Here is a 13,449-nt window from a genome sequence, read left to right as displayed (position 1 = left end):
GTTCTGTAAAATTCACCCATCTGAGTCTTGTTTTTAACAGAGGGAAGGAAAGGATATTGTGACTGACACAGAATGGTAGAGGAGCCGAGCAGGATGGGGGAACTGGGCCACGCAGGCCTTCCAGGCTCGGGCCGGAGTTCAGGTTGCATTCGAAGTGATGGGAAACCTGTGAAGGCTTTGAAGCTACCACGATCCAGTGTATGGCTCCCAAAGCTCATTCTGGCTGTTCTGTGGAGAACAGGAGCAGGGGCCTTGGTTGGAAAGACACTGATTGGGATTCAAAGGAAAAGACAGCGGCCTTCATTACAGTGGTGGCAGTGGAGTTGAAAAGAAGTAGCTTTAAGATAGATTTTTGGGTATAAAGGTGACTAACTTGTTTCTATGTTAGCAGGGGTGGGGGGGCGGAGAGGAGAAATCAAGGTCCTCAGAGGACCTTGAGGGATTTGGGTTTGAGAGTCTGCATGGACAATCTGTCACTTACTGAGACAGGAAAGACTGAAGGACAGGAGTTGTGCAAGATTTATTAGCTTTCAAGTATTTATCAGATATCCAAGTGTCAAGCAAGCAGTTGCACTCAGGAGTCCATTGAATGCATGTGAGATGTCTGGGGTGGGATATGTGTGTTTGGGAATTGCCAACACACGGAAGGCATTTTAAGCTGCCGCACCAGAAGAGATCATGAGGATAAGGAGTGCCCAGGTCTTAATCCTGGACGGGCTGGTATTTACAGACCACACAGAAACAAAAGAGGCAGCAGAGCGTTGGGTCAGTAAGGTGGGAGGAAATCCAGAAAACTAGAGAATGTCCTAGCAAGTGGTCAACTGTGTTGAGGGCTATACGTTTGAGCACTTCTTATGTGGCTTTGGGCAAATTGCTCCATCTCTCTCCCTAAACTCAATTTCCTCATCGGGAAAACGTGAACAAAAATAGTACCACACTTACAGTGTTGTTGGGAGTATTAAAAAAACAACCCCGATGTATGTAATGTTCTGTGTGTCTGGCATATAATAGATGATAAATGGTAAAATGGTAGCTATTATTAGTCTACTGCTGTTGAGTTCTGAAATCTAGCAGTGGACATCTATGTCAGGGAGAAACGTACATATATTTAGTGGGAAAGTTCCGAATAACAGATAGCCGGTTTCTTCACATCTTGTAAATCATTCTTTCATGTTCCTTTTAGTCTTTGTGTCTTTTTAGCTCTTCTGGAGTCAGGGCTTAAGATGTGAGAATTCCTTCTTCTCTGGATAGTCAAAAGTTGCTATGACAACTGCCTGGCAATGAAAAGTCCTGTGCTTTATTTACTTATCTGAGGGTGATGGGCTGCAGAAAGCGGGAAACGCGATTGCCACAAACATTGCCTCACAACCTATAGAAAGAGGACACGCAAGGACCGTGCTCTCCCATGTGCTGTCAGCATCCTTTATTATTTATGTGAGATTTCCTGTCTTCCTTTTTTTCCACAAAAGATTTGAGGTCGTCGATGATATTGAGATCTAAGTTGAGGCAGTTTAAAAAAGATAAATCAAGAAGATGAAGTACTATTTGGTGGAGACATAATCTGTAACAAACCTACAGAAACCAAACCTAACTCCAAGTATTCTGGAAATCAAAAATGGAAAACATGGTGGTTTAAGGAATTGTCAATCAAAAATCTGCTGTAAGGTCACAAGCGGGTTCATTGGAAGAGAGAAACTTCTCAACTCATACATGTTGCTACTCTGCCATAATAATGGCTGACACTTGCATACTACTTTCATGCTTTACAGAAGCTGGGGTTGCAGTAATCTTTTTTTTTTTTTTTGGCCCCAAAACCGTATAACAGGTTAACACAGATAAGAGAACTTGGACCATGAACTTTTATTTCCCAAGCCGGGCTCTTTCTACCAAACGAGGAGGCAGCTTCCTTAATAGCAATTTAAAAAATTATGAAACAGGGCAGCCCCAGTGGCCCAGCGGTTTGGTGCTGCCTTCGGCCTGGGGTGTGATCCTGGAGACCCGGGATCGAGTCCCGCGTCGGGCTCCCTGCATGGAGCCTGCTTCTCTCCCTCTCTCTCTACCTGTGTCTCTGCCTCTCTCTCTCTCTGTCTGTCATGAAAATAAATAAATAAAATCTTTAAAAAAAATAAATAAAAATAAAAAATCATGAAACATAACGTTTACAAAAGTACATAAGATTATTATACAAATTTTAAGAAATAACTGCAAAACAAACATCCATGGAGCCTCATAAAGTCAAGATATAGAACACTCCTGGAACCCTAGAACATTCTCAACATATTTGGTCTCCAGACCCCCTTAAGCTTTTAAAAATCATTGAGTGCCTCAATGAGCTTATGCTTATGTGGCCTATATCTGGTAGTATTTATATTATTAGAAATTAAAATCGAGAATTTACAAAAATATTCATTAAATCACTTTAATATAATAATAAAATTACTAAATCAAACTTTATGAAAATTAAATATTTGCCAAAGCAAAAAGAAGTTAGAAGAGTGACATTATTTCACTTTTTTTCCCAGATCTTTTTAATATCCAGTTTATTTTTAAGTGAGCTCTGTGATCAACATGGGGCTCAAGCCCATGACCCCAAGATCAAAAGTCAGATGCTCTACCCACTGAGCCAGCCAGACACCACCTACTGTCCAGATTAATAGGAGACAACTGGGATTCTCATACCTGATTCTGCATTTATTCTACTGTGATACGTTGAGTTGGGTTTGAGGGAGCTCAGGGGAGGCTGCCCTAGAATGTGCTACTTTGGCCTGTGGACTATTTAGACCCAAATGCAGACTCAAGAAGAGTTTTTGACTTCCTCCTTAACTGCCTAAAAGAATTTAGATAGGGGATCTGTACCAGGGAGACAGCTCTTACCAAAAATAATGTATTAGATTGGAAGACTTATCTGCATGGCCTGGCAGACATTTGTTTACCAAACATCTGCTCTTTTCATTTCCTGTGAATTGTCTTCCTCCCCTTTGAGATCCCTTTCTCCTGAGCTCAGAATGGTATGTAAACCTCAATTACCTGACTGCTGGAGGGCCTTGTGGGCTCCTATAAGCACAAAATTAAATTTGTTTTTCTCCTGTTGTTTTTCTTCTGTCAATTTAATTATTAGGTCGGTCAGTCAGGGAACCTGGAAGGGAAAAGGGGGAATGTTTCCCAGCCCTACAGACTAAGGTATATGAAGAAAATCTGACCCCACACATATATGTAGTTGTAAAAGCAGTGGAGTGTTTCAGTGACCTTTTCAGCTGTGGATATTCTTTGTGCTACCCCAGAACTCCACAGGTAGTAGTGGGTTCTTTTTTGTTTTTTTAAAGATTTTATTTATTTACTTGAGCATGAAGTGAGCATGAGCTAACACATGGAGCTTGACATGGGGCTCAATCCCAGGACCCCAGGGTTAATGACCTGAGCCGAAGGCAGATGCTTAACCAGACTGAGCCACCCAGGTGCCCCCCTGGGTAGTAGTTTTAAAGGTTAGTTGCAGTGTGGAGTCTGAAACCGTACGGTACTCTGTTACGTTAAAATCAGTTGGTCTAACTTGTTCTTTGAATGGTTCTGTCACCCATACATGATTTCATAACATTATACATTGTTCATGTGGAAAATACTGGTTCACTGAGTTATACAGATTCTCCAAATGTTGACAGATTTCATCATGCCATATCCCCAAATCACATCCATTAATATCACTACCAATTTTACCACAGAAATCTGCAAATATTGGTATGGAGTCAAGCTCTTTATGGTAGGTTCAAGTTTTGCAAATTTCAATTTTCACTTGAAAACTCAAGATTTCGTCATTGGCAGCTAATATTGTCACTTGTTTTCCTTGAAGTGACTGGTTTACTTTATTTTTGAGAAAATGTCTCCCAAATACCCAAGTCGAAATAAGCCACTATGTCAGCATTCTTTCAAGTAAAAATGGTGTTCTATAAAAAAAAGTGACAAGTTTAGCAATTCGTTTGCGCGAGTGCTTTTCCTTGAGAGAACCATTGTGCTTAGGGTATGCAGCAGAGTGCTCTCCCTTCTCCAAGTGTGGTCTCTGGAGCAGCAGCAGCAGCAGCAGCAGCATCGCCTGGGAACAGGTTCAGAAATACAAATGACCGACCCCCATTCCTGACCTACAACCCCCCAGATGATCCTGATCCCCTCTAAAGTTTCAGAAACACTGCTTTAGCCTTATAGCACTGGTTCTCAGTCTTACTCTCATATTAGAATCCCTTTGGTAGCTTAAACTTTCTAATGCCTAGTTACCCTTGATGATTTTTTTTAGATTTTTTTTAAAAAAGATTTTATTTATTTATTTATTTGACAGAGAGAGAGAGAGAGAGAGCAAGAGAATACAAGCAGGGGACAGGGCAGAGAGAGAGAAGTAGGGCTCCCCACTGAGCAGGGAGCCCCACCTGGGGCTCAATCCCAGGACCTTGGGATCATGACCTGAGCCAAAAGCAGACTGTCAACTGACTGAGCCACCTAGGGGTCCCCTACTCTTGATCATTAAATCAGAATGATGGGGGGGTGGGACCCAGACTATCAGTATTTTGTTCAGTTCCTCTCTTGAGTACAGCCACTCCCTGAGGCCTTGTTTCTCAAACAGTTCTGGGCTGTGTCCTTGTCTGGTGCTGGACAGCAGGTTAGTGAAAATGGAGCTGGCGGGCAAGTTCCTGGAGTGCTAATAACTAGCCTACTGCTGGTCGGAGAAAAATCAATGTGTTTTCAGACTCATTTTCCCATCTTGAATTGTCAGAAAATCCCAAATGGTGAACAAGAACGGTGTCCTAGGAGGACTCAGGAAAACTTCAGATTAGTTAAGCCTCTCTATTAGGGAAGTGCAATCCTGGCGAGTCTGGGTCTCTGTTTTGCTTCCCACTGAAGCCCCTGCTTCAGCCACCAGGGCTTGCTTTTCTCCAGAGCCTTCATTTTTCCACAGACTGTCTAAGACGAGCAGTTTTCACCCTTATTAGACTCAACATTTCCACTTTATAATAAATATTTGTAACACTCCTTTACCATCCTCAAATGAAACGTGTATATGTATAATGTAACCTTCGTGTATATCATTAATATAGATATAATATATATAATACCCTAACTGTATTATAAAGGATAAATAAAATGAGGTTAATTTGTAATTAAGATTCATATTGCAATATATAAATTCTTGGGAGAAGTTGGCAGACGTAAGGAATTGTCAGGTGTTGGCATATGAATTTTATAAAAGAAGTCATGAAAAATGTTAAACATATGCTAAAGTAGGAAGAATAGTATTGATGATACTGTGAGATATATATGTATGTATATATATATATGGTTTCTATCATAGAGTTCCTAAAACGCTTGGGATTTCTTAAGGGAGGAGAGCAGCAAACGTATATTTTGTTAATATTAATGAGGTGACTTTGGCAAAGCACCTGAGGGGTAGCTGGTCACCAGAGGAACTGTGTGATCAGAGAGTTGGAACTTCTTTCAATCCCACTGTTCCCTCCTCCCCTCCTCTGGGAGGGAAGAGGTGCTGGAGGTGGAATCGACTGCCAATGGCCAGTGATTGAATCAGTCATATCTATGTCATAAAGCCTCCATAAAAAGGTTGGGGCTTGGAGAGCTTGTATGTCAGTTGAAGGGTTGAACATGCGGAGATCCGAGCAGAGTGGTGCACCCAGAGAGTGCGTGGAAGCTCTATGCCCCTTTCCTGTAACTTGCTCTGTGCACCTCTTCCATCTGGCTATCCCTGAGTTTTATCTTTTTATGATGAGCCAGTAATCTAGTAAGTAAAAACTTTCTCTGAGCTCTGTGAGCCACTCTTGCAAATTAATCAAATCTGAGGAGGGAGTCATGGGAACCTCTAATCGATAGCCTGTCAGATGATAACCTAGGCTTGTGATTGGCATCTAAAGGGGATGGGGTTGGGGACTCAGTCCTGTGGGACTGATCCCTTCACCTGTGGAATCTGATGCTGTCCCCAGATAGTGTCAGAATTGAATTGGGTTGTAGGCTGCCCGGTTGGTGTCTGGAGAATTGCTTGGTGTGAGGACCCTGCCCACCCTCACCATATACATGTTGGAAATTGAGTTCAGAATCATATTAAGTATAATGAATTGAACTATGTGCTTGGGGTGCCTGGCTGGCTGTGGGTAGAGCATGTGACTCTTCATCTCAGGGTCATAAGTTGGAGCACCACATTGGGCACAGTTTACTTAAAAAAAAAGAAAGAAAGAAAGAAAATGAACCATGTGTTTAATACCCAGCTTTATCAGTGATCACTTATCATATAAGTCTTTTTTATCCTTACCAATGAAATGTGACCCTGGGAGAAGCAGCATCAGTGTCACCTGGGAGATTGTTAGAAATGCAAATTCATTGGCCTCACCTTGGACTACTGAATCAAAATCTCTGAGGCAGGCCCAGGAATCTGTTTTAACCATCTCTCCAGTTGGATTTGTAGGTCCACTAAGGTTTAAGAACCATTGATCTATATGATATCCTGACGTTCTCAGATTATTTTAAGGCAAATCCTAGATAGCACCTAGATGTATTATTTCATTCATAAATAATTATTTTAATTTAAAAAACAATCACACACCACTATGTCACTTATCAAAAGTTTTTTTTTTACTTACTTATCAAAAGTTTAACTATAATTCCTGAATATGCTCAGAGTTTAAAATTTCCTCAGATTTTCATGTGTTTTTCTTTTCTTTTCTTTTTTTTTTTTTTTTACAGCTGATTTGTTTGAATCAGCTTAAACATTGCCTTGGTTGATATATCTCTTAAATCTCTCAAACTATAATGATTCTTCTATTTCCTACCATGTATTTTATGAAGAAACTGGGTCATTTGTCACATAATTTTGCTTATTATGTTACTATGTTGGATTAAGGATTTTGCTTATTATGGATTTTGCTTATTATGTTACTATGTTGTCATTTTGTTATGTTCCTTTTAACTCACATTAAGGATTTTGCTTATTATGTTACTATGTTGTCATTTTGTTATGTTCCTTTTAACTCTGTAATACTTACTGTAATCTGGCTGTTAGATATAGAGGCTTGAGGATATTCAAGTTTGATTTTTTAGGGGCAGGAGGAATATTTCACAGGTGATGCTATGCCCTTCTCATTGCGTCATAGCAGATCAATATCTGGCTGTTTCTCTTTTTCTGATGTCTTAGCAGGCACCAATAATCATTGCTTTGGTCCATTAGTTCATTAAGAATTGCAAAATGGTGATAGCCTAAATTTTATAATTTTTTTCTGCATTTGTTATTTGAAATCTAAAGAAATTTATTTGGGGTGCCTGGCTGGCTTAGTGAGTAGAGCACGTGACTCTTGATCTTGGGGTTGTGAGTTTGAGCCCCATGTTGGGTGTAGAGATTACTTAAAAAGAAAATATTTTCTAAAAAGTTCAAATGTATTTTAAAAAATTTATTTTAGAGAGTGGGGGGAGAGGAAGACAAAGAGGAAGAGAGAAACCTAAATAGACTCCAAGCTGAGCACAGAGCCTGAAGTGGGACTGGATGATACAACCCTGAGATCACAGCCTGAGCAGAAACCAAGAGTTGGATGCTTAACCAACTGTACTACCATGAATCTGTCTTCAAATATTTATGTAGGGAATACAATTTTCAAGGAAAGGCAGTGTAAGTGCTCAGTTCATAAACTAGTCTTAAAATAAATTTGTACCACAAATTTTTACTTTTGAATACCATTATGTGCTTCTGGATTTTAATATATTTGATATTTTTAATTTACTTCAGTCATTATTCATTATGATGTGCTTAAATTGGCTCATTTTTTGGTCAGATGGAGCCTCTTCAAGTTGGCTCCTTATTTCTTCTGACACAACTTTAACAGTCTTTATTGCCTTCCCTGCTTTGGGGTATGAAAAGATATTTCAGGCTCATCTTATATTTCCTGTCTCAACCCTAGAGTCAACTATTCCTCAAAAGAGCCTTGGTTCTATAGGGAAGGGTTTGCCTTGACTGATCTCAGGTTTATTGGCTGAGGCCTTGCAAATTTATTGGCTGAGGCCCTGCAAATTTAGACAAAAGACAGATTAACAGAGTAAGACAGACAAATTTATTACCACATGCATCACACATCCATCCTCAATGGGAGTGCTCAGTGATGAGAAACTCAAAAGGATTGATGAGAATTTGAGTTTATACATAACATCTTAGCAAAGAACAATAATTTATAGAGAAGTGACAAGACAAAGGAAAAGGACTTTGAGCTTCTAAAAGTGAGAAATTAAAAAAAATAAAAGTGGGAAATTGTGGGAAAGTGTTTATAGGGAAGCTAATGGTAGATCAGGGCTAGTTTTCGCAGGGATTGTTCTATGTGATACTTCTGGTGCCTTCTTTGGGCTGCTGAGGGTCTGGAGTTGTCTCTCATGAATAACTGATGCCTTTCTTGGTAGAGAGGGGAGGGAGGGGACACTTTTACAAGTTTATGTCCTGCTTTCAGGCAAATAGGCCAAGAGCAGAGAGCTTTTCTTTTCTTTTCTTTTTTTTAAGGTTTTATTTATTTATTCATGAGAGACACAAAGAGAGAGAGAGGCAGAGACACAGGCAGAGGGAGAAGCAGGCTCTGTGCAGGGAGCCCGATGCGGGACTTAATCCCGGGACCCTAGGGTGAGCCCTGGGCCAAAGGCAGGCGCTAAACCACTGAGCCACCCAGGGATCCCCCGAGACCTTTCTTATATCTCCTTTTTCTCAGTTGTCTTCATCTAAAAATTATCCTTATTCTTAAGTGGCATATTTTGGAGTGACATATTCCGCTATTCTTCAGTTCCTTTTACAGGGAAATAGTTTTTAAGTCGTAACCTGGGTGTTGGGAGTGCTCATTGCAATAGGATTGTTTTAGTTAGGCTTTTTCAATGGAAAGAGCTAGGAAATACACATTTTAAAAGAGGAGATTACATCCTAAGAACATACTAATGCTTCTAATTTAAATGTAAGATTATAGAAATTTTACTCTGATTTTATATTTATCTATCTTTACTTTAACACCCCTCCAAATTCTTAGTTTTTTTAATGGTATTTACATAATCACTTATTTGCTTTATCTGTATATTTGCATAGCACTATTTTCCAAACAACAATATCAGTATTATTAATAAAAAATATAACTGAAGAGTTTGGGATTTCCTTGCATTTCTTTTTTGTCCTTTCTTACATAAAAGGAAGACACTAAGGGTGATTGGGTGGCTCAGTCAGTTAAGTGTTACCAAGTGTAACTCTTGGTTTCAGCTCAAGTCATGATCTCAGGGTTGTAAGACCCAGCCCTGCATTGGGCCCCATGCTGCCTACGGAGTCGGCTTGAAATTCTTTTTCCCTCCCTCTCCCTTCTCTGCTTCTCTCCCTGCTCATGCTCTCTCTGAAATAAAATCTTAAAAAGAAAGGAATACACTACATATCACTATTCTGTATCTTACTTTTTTTAAAACCTAATGTATCCTAGGATCATTCCATAACAATACATAGTTACTTTTTATAGCTGTATAACATTACACTATGTGGATGTATTACAATGTATTTAAACCAATCTTCCACTGATGAACATTTGGCCTAAAAGAAGTTTTAGGCTATAAACAAATATTGCTGTAATTATTATTACTGCATTTTCATAATTTGATATTTTTGTCATGTTTTCTTTGGGATAGATTCCTAGAAGTAGGATTCTACACTTGATCTTTGCCAAAAGGCTGGGAAGTGATTAGAAGTCAGATTCTGGGTCAAAGGTAAATGAACTTCTAATTTTGCTAGATTTTGCCAAATACCTACTATAGAAATTATACCATTTGTATTCCCAACAACGTGTGAGAATTCCACATGCTTAAAATAATTTTAGATTTTAGAGAAAACAAATTTCAAAGGAGTATGATAGCAATTTTATTTACATTTATATTTTGAAATAAAGGTTAAAAAGCATTTTCATATATATGTATATATGGCACAAATTCAGATGCAGGTATATTGTATGGGTGATTCAAATATCAAGTCAGTGTTGCCGCTGCTGATGTAATTTTTCAAAATGGCAAAAACAATTGGTAAAGGGCAAACAAAACAAATTACAGTTTTCTCCCAATGTGGGGAGCATCCTTACCTGTATAATGGTTCAGATGTCTGAAAGACATGGGGGGAGCATTGCCTAGAAAGACAGTGGAGTTAGCTAGTTATTAAGTCATACTGATGTCCTGCAGAAAGAGAATGAGAGATTAAGGCCTGTTTAATGAACAGTTAAAGCCTAAGTGTGAGAGCAAGAGTACCTCTCTTGGAACTTACAAAAAACTGGGACAAGTTGTTCACCTTACCTTAGGGGTAAAAGCAGCTAATAAGGGTGCAGCTTAACATCTATGATCAGAAGCAGGAAAGAATAGAGGGGAATTTATCTCACTAAAAAGTCATATGTTGCTCAATTCCTGAATTTGAGCCAATTTTCAGATCTGGAGTCCACGACTAAATAAGTGGCTGAGTCCCTAGGAGAAGGACTCTGCAACACTGTGGAAAGTGTATGATTTTCCCCATTCCTCAAAGAGACCCAGGACATTTACTTGAGTAGGACACTTACCATGGGGGGAAAGGGAGATGCCCAGTCATTTCAAGGAGCTGTTTGGAACCAGATTATAAGCAGAGTTTGATAACTGGAGACTCAGAGTATCATCATCATGCCATGGGTTCCTGGGTTCTATAAGCCGGGGCTTTACAGAAGCAACTTTTTAGTCGTAATTAAAGTCAGGCTTACAGAGAATTCACATAGATCTGCAGGCCTACTTGCTGGTCATTTCCCTGATACCTAAATATATAATTGCAATAGATGTAATTGGCAGCTGAAGTATTGGATCCTCAGGCTGTTAGATAAGAGCTAACATAGGAAGGCTAACTGGGAGCCTTTGAAATTGTTGGCCACCCCGGTTAACCTAATAAAAAATGATAGTGTCCCGTGGTTGATGGGGGTGATTAGTGCCACTGTGCATCCTACAGTGTGAACATAGACTACCACAGCTAGCTTAACCAACTAACTAGTAGTCCAATTCGAGCTGTGTTGGACATGCTATAATTGATTCCTAGGGCAGATTAATAAGGATTCAGGTACTTGATATGTGGCCACAGATTTGGTGAATGTGCTCTTTTATATTCCAACCAGAAATAAGGATAAGAAGCAACTCACATTCATGTAGAAGAGGTCATTTTTTTAAAAAGATTTTATTTATTTATTCATGATAGTCACAGAGAGAGAGAGAGAGAGAGAGAGGCAGAGACACAGGCAGAGGGAGAAGCAGGCTCCATGCAGGGAGCCTGATGTGGGATTCGATCCCGGGTCTCCAGGATCGCGCCCTGGGCCAAAGGCAGGTGCCAAACCGCTGCACCACCCAGGGATCCCAGAAGAGGTCATATTTATTTCCACTTTTGTCCAAGGACTATGTTAATTCTTCTGCCCTCTATTATAATACAGTCTGAAGAGATCTGGACATTCTGTAGAACATTACACTGAAATATTATACCAATAATATACTGATGGGTAGAATGAGTAAGACATGATGTGCATGCTAGAGGCCTTGGTAAGACACATGTATCCAGAGGGTGAGAGATAAACTCTAAGAAGATTCAGTAAAATTTTGAGGCCCAATAGTCAGTGACATGTGAAGACATCCCCTCCAGAGTAAAAGACAAACTTCTGTATCTTGCATTTCCTACTAATGAAGCACAATGTCTGGTGGGCCTCTTTGGATTCCAAAAGCACAAATTCCACACCTAGGAATACCATTCTGGCTCATATCCTGGGGTATATGGAAGGTTGCCAGTTCTAAGTAGTTGGGAACAGCAATGGGCTCTGCAGCAGGCAGTGTGGAATTTAAAGCAAGTCCCAGTAGAGATCACAATATAGTCTTCTGGGATTTTGGAGCAAGGTCAGGCCATCTGTAGCAGAATATTTTACTCCTCTCAAGGAATAGCTGCTGGCATAGTCCTGGGCCCCAGTAGAGGCAGAAAGCTTGACCATGAGGCACCAAGTTACTATGTGTCCAGAACTGCCATCATGAGCTGAATTCTGTGAGACTTTCCCAGTCATGAAGTTGATGGGCCTAGCAGCAGTTCATTGTAATATGGAAATGATGTATTCAAAATAAAATCCCAAGGCATGAGTTAACTGCATAAGCTAGTAGCCCCACCCCCATATGACCCACTAGCACCCCTTCCTCAGGCTGTCTGGCCAGCTAAGGGAGGAGAAAAAAAGCTCAAGCTTGATTATGAATGGGTTGGCTTGGTGTATGGGTGGAAACTATAAAGCGGATGGCAGCACATTACAGCCATATTCAGTGGTGTCCCTAAAAGACAATAGAGAGGGAAAATCTTCCTAGTGGGCAGAGCTTCAAGCAGTATAGTTGGTCATGAAAGACTTTCTTGTATGAAAGAATAAGTACCCCTGATGGGAATTTATATAGTTAACTGGGCAGTGGCCATGGCCTGGCCAGCTGGTCAGGGTTTTAAAGGAAAACCTCCATGTCTCATTGGAGACATGGAAGTCTGGAGTAGAGGCATGTGGACAGACATAATAGAGTGGTCACAAAGGGTGAAGATTTTTGTATTCCAACATTGGAAATGGTATGAAACAATCAAGTAGATAAAAAGATTCTCCAGTTGATGTTAGCCAAGCTTTGTCATGGCCTCCCTCAAACTGGCACAATGGGCACCTGAATGGAATGGCCACATTTGCAGAGATAGAGGCTACACATGAGCCCACCAGTGTGAATTCCCCTCCCAAGGCCAATCTAATTGCTTCTATCTCTGGAGGTCTAACTTGCTAGCAACAGAGACTAACACTGAGTCCCTGATAAGGCATTTTACTTGAGATAAACGAGCCATTTGGTGGCAAGTCAACAACACTGAGGCCCTTCCGTTCTGTAGTGACCAGTAGTTCATCCTAACACGGATAGATACCTATTCTGGGTATGGATTTGCCTATTTTGCCTGCAGAGCCTCAGCCTATACTACTATCTAGGAGTTTACAGAAGGCCCTATCCGCTGGCATGGGATTCAACTCAACAGAACATCCAAACAGCGGAACCACTGCACAGTAAAGGTGATGTGGGTGTAAAGCTCGTGACCAATGCATCTACTGGTTTTATCACCCACTGCACTACCCAGAAGCAGCCAGCCTGTTAAGAGCACTAGACAACCTACTGAAAGCACAGCTGAAGTGCCAGTTTAGAGGCAATATTCCGTAAGGATTGCATATCATCCTTCAGGATGCAGTATGTCCACTAAATCAGAGACATCTGATTGGCATTGTCCCTAATAGGAAGAATATGTGGGTCCAGGAACAAAGTGGGGGGAGCAGAAGTGGCCCCACTTAATATCTCAATGAGTCATTGTGCTCCCTGTTCTCACAACTTTGGGCTTTGCAAGTTTAGGATTCCTGGTCCCCAAAGGAAGTGCATTTT

This window comes from Vulpes vulpes, chromosome 10 (genome assembly GCF_048418805.1).
Source record: "Vulpes vulpes isolate BD-2025 chromosome 10, VulVul3, whole genome shotgun sequence".
Classification (NCBI taxonomy): Eukaryota; Metazoa; Chordata; class Mammalia; order Carnivora; family Canidae; genus Vulpes; species Vulpes vulpes.
The sequence above is the reverse complement of the archived record's forward strand: the minus strand, read 5'-3'. Positions refer to the sequence as shown.